Source organism: Sebastes fasciatus, chromosome 12, assembly GCF_043250625.1.
Source record: "Sebastes fasciatus isolate fSebFas1 chromosome 12, fSebFas1.pri, whole genome shotgun sequence".
Classification (NCBI taxonomy): Eukaryota; Metazoa; Chordata; class Actinopteri; order Perciformes; family Sebastidae; genus Sebastes; species Sebastes fasciatus.
The window spans coordinates 18245629-18250201 of record NC_133806.1 but is presented as its reverse complement, the minus strand read 5'-3'; the positions used below and the strand labels follow the sequence as shown (position 1 = coordinate 18250201).

Here is a 4573-nt window from a genome sequence, read left to right as displayed (position 1 = left end):
GATATATTTATTTAATTGTTTCAGAAACAAAGTAAGAGAAGTGTTTACATGATATCCAATTCATTATTTACAATACAATATTATATTTTCCTTACAATATTGCATCGTTGAGCTTAGCTAGTTGTTGAGCTACAGACGTTGTTAAACACAATACAACTTTACTTTACATCAAAAACGTGTTACAGATACAACTAGTCGCAAATAAGACCATTGGGAGATGAAATGAAGAACACAGAAGGTGTAGCCATCAAAAGAGGAGACATTTACAGTAGAGTACTCACAAGCTACTACTGAAGAGCACACACAATGTGTCATATCTATGAAAGCAATATCTTTGGGAAAGAAAAGCATATACAGAACTGATGTAATACATCTGAACTTTTTTTTCATCTCCAGCTGGATTACATTTTTTGATGCAATGGCATGAATTCACAAGTTAGCTTTGACGGGATTAAAGATTGTTTCACACATTTTACGAGGGAACACAAAATAAAAAAAAAAAAAACACTCAGAGTGTTAAACACTCATAAGTAAAAAAAAAAGCATTGTGTTACAATGAACTGACAAACAAATAAAGCAAAAGAGAATAATAATAATAATAATAATAATAATAATAATAATAATAATAATAATAATAATAAAACAGAAAAACAATCTAAACTTTGTTTTAACTCATTTTAAGAAATTCTTTTACTTTTCCATTCGAGATTTTTTTTTTTGACTCTGCAAACGTTTAATAACAGTTTCTTTGTTTATCTTCTATCAGCACTCTTCCTATGGTCTGGAACGACAACGCACTCCAGTTGAGCACATTCCCTGGAGGGAATTTTAGACGATCTGAGTAGCTCTGGATCTCACAGGAGGAGAGGGTGTAGTCCCACAGGTGGACATCAGACATCATGCCAACGAAAGACTGATTAATGTCAAAGCCTCCACCATGGGAATCCTGTTCCTGTGAATTTGCAGACATTTGAGATAACATCTATATAAATGCAATATTTTGTATAGGCCATTTGAACACATAAAACAAATCACAAGGTAGCAATAGAATAGTTTGACAATTGGGGAAATACACTTATTACTTATTCGCTAACCTGCCAAGGTTTAGATGAGAAGATTATTACTTACTGAATGTAAGATTGCCCTAAATATGTTGCTGGAGCCAACAGTCAGTCAGCTTAGCGTAGCACAAAGACTGGAAACGGGTGGAAACAGCTAGCCAGACTCTGTCCGAAGTATCAGCTCACAATTTTATTTTTTTCTCAGATGCTTTGTCCAAAGCAATAAACAAATTAATTTTAAATCCATTACAAAATAAAATAAGAAAGACCAAAAAAACAACAACAGTTGACTGTTTTATGAGACGTGCACGGAGTTCCAGGTGCCAGGAAACCAGCTGAGATGACGACGAGGACAGAGGAGTTACTGCTCCTGCTAGAAATAGTCCAGCACATAACCCTCCTTAAAATGGGGAAATTATTATTTTTTTAACTTTTTGGACAGAGCTTCCAGTCTTTGTGCTAAGCTAAGCTAACGGGCTGCCGACTCTACACATTTCAAACTGACCTTCTCATCTAACTCTCTCGCGAAAAAGCTAATCAGCGTATTTCCTATAAGGTTGAACCATTTCTTTAAGTATGGTGCTTAAAAACTGTACCTGTCCTAAAACAATTATAATGGGGCCGCTGATGCTGGATCCAGAGCTGATGAACTTCCTACTTGAGGGTTTTCCATCCAACCACAGCTGTACCAGTCCAGACGCAGAGTCCCATGTGGTACAAATTGAGTGCCACGTGTTCAGTTTGTAGTCCTGCCCTCTTATGTCTAAATATTTATTCCTGATCCAGAGGTCAATCTCATCGTTTGCACCATCCTTGAAAATCAGAACGTCATTGTCAACAGAAGGGGTGGCCATAGAGAAAAAGGCTGTGAGTTCTACGGAGGTCTGTAAAGGATCTGTAGGCATCACAAAGACATTATCATAGATGAATATTTCTACAGTCAGACACACAGTGGGTTGTTTCATTCATTTTGCATATTCAACCTCACCTGAGACAAACGGTCACAGCCCTCAAAACCTGTCTTGATGTAGTCAGCCTCACATGAGCTGTGTTGGTTTGTTGCGGGAAGGTGAACATTTTACCTGACAGATCTTTGAAAAAGAGAGAAATTCTAATTCAGAATGTGAAAAGTAAATTATATAATGAGAACACAATTACACAGAAATATATTCAGTGGACAAACCGGTGGATCTCTGCCCCCGACTGACCAAAAATTTATGAATGCAGCTTCAACTGAGTTTTGATATCAATTGTACTGATCTGCTTTGTTTTACACACTTAAATAAACAACAACTTCATTCAATGGGACATGTTTCATCACGTCTCCCAGTTCTTTGATAGTAAATCACACACACTCCAACATGGCCTTTTGATTGTTTATGCAAGGCAGACAGGAGCATAACAGGAAAAGATGTTTTGAGAAGACATAAACGCATAAGATCAAATCACTGGATTAATTGTGGCAACAAATCTGAAACATGTTGAATTTACTGTGTACTTTGCCATCCGTAGAGCCACACCACCAGCGCAGCTAAGCTGAACTTTGCCCTCTGCACTACCTGCCCACAGCTGCTGTCTGTCTCGTGGTGTTTCTCGCGAGACATTCGCGACTTCTCATTGAAAATGAATTGGAGCTGATGGGCTCACTTTCCCTCCCTGCTCTACATTGGAATTGTTTACTTATCCCGATTGCCAACTTGTTGATGAACGAAAGGCTGCAAGTTAAACAATTTTCTTCATAGATATTTAAGATTCTATTTTTTTCTGCATTGTACTATTTAAATGAATGACAATGATAGTAGAAGTATGACTATGGACAATACTAATAATTTACTCATACATTCTAAATGTTTTGCCCAATTGTTGCTTTTAATGTAAAGCTCATATTCCTCATTATTTGTTTCATCCTATTAATTTAGGAAAAAAATATTTGTACATACCCAAAAAGAGTGAGCATAAAGGTAACAAAAATCAAAAAGATAACAAACTCCTGTAAGCCAGATGTCATGTATCTTTCTTGGGATGTTTCATTTTGGCATTCCCTTTGTTAAATGAAGAATATATATTTTTTACCTTGAGGAATGGCAGCACATGCTGTCAGCATCACCAGTAGAAGATACAACGCCATCTAATACAAAGACAAATAATCACCGTACAAAATGCAGAGAGTTATATGTAATGAAAATAATAATAATAACAATACTTTAAATGCTAATAGCTCAAATGTCAGTGTGTAGTAGACTAAAGATGAATGAAGTTGGACCACTACAATATGTAATACAGGTAGAAAATCATGCATTGAGCTTACCTTGAATCCTGTGTCAGAATGTTTTGTGCAAGTGTATGGGATTGTGAGTTTTATACTATGGCTGCTTCCTCATTGTTGTTATTATCTGTGTGTTTTTTTCTTGTCTCCTTCCTTGTATGCAATTTATGGCTTCAGATTCCAGTAATTTGCAAATGTATAACAATAAGTGAGGGCTCGTAAAACTGTTTTATAAGGCAAATTACACTTATCAAAATAGACTTTGAGCTGCTTAGTCACTTTACAAAATGAAAAACAAACAAGACAAAACAGTTACAGTTGTATTTGTACCTCCTGCCAAGGAGGTTATGTTTTCGGTTTGATTTGTTTGTCTGTTTGTCAGCAGGATTATGGAAAAATAACTGGCCCAATTTTCATGGAACTTGGTGGAAGGATGTAGCATGAGCCAAGGACGAACCCATTACATTTTGGAGCGAATCCAGATACATGCATTATTGTTCACTTTCGTCAACATTGCAAAACAGGGCATTTGGCCTTGGTGGACCTCCGAGTGCCCTTCTTCCGTTTTAACATTTAATCGACCCGAACGCCTATCTGTAATTACATTTTAGATATCCATAATAGAATTTATGCTCGTCAAAATTGTATTCTCACTAGTCAGAATGGCAATTAGAGATACCCACAATGACATTCTTACTAGACATCTACAACTTTGGTTGTGTTAGTCAAAACTAAATTCAAGATATCCTTAAAAAAGTACAAGTGGCCGTTTTAACATTTAATAGCTAGACTGGATATATATTGCAGTTATCTGTAATTCAATTACAGATATCTGCAATATATATTCCAGTCTAGCTATTAAATGTTAAAACGACTTGCCATACTTCTAGTTAACCATGCTATTGGCATGCCCAAAAGGATGCCAATGTCACTCTGTTGGTCAGTCCTCCACTTTGGTCCAGGCTGAAATATCTCAAGAACTTAAACGGATTGTCAAGACAATTTGTACAAACCTTCATGGTTCACACATGATGCATCCCATAACTTTGATTACACCCTGAGTTTTTGCCTATACTGTGCCACCAGCAGGTTCATATTTGTGGTTTTGAGTGAAATGACATGGATAGCTTGCCATTAAACTTGGCACAGACAGTCCCAACAAGATGATTTGTAATCTTTAGGTTCCATCATAGTGGACTCCTCTGCCAGTAAAGCCTTATCTCACTTCCTCATACAACAAGGACAG

The 4573-nt window shown here is 36.6% G+C and overlaps 1 pseudogene; it reads right to left on the bottom strand.

The window, feature by feature from the left end:
• Positions 1-3388, bottom strand: LOC141779129 (serum amyloid P-component-like; annotated as a pseudogene).
• Positions 3389-4573: the final 1185 nt, after the last annotated feature.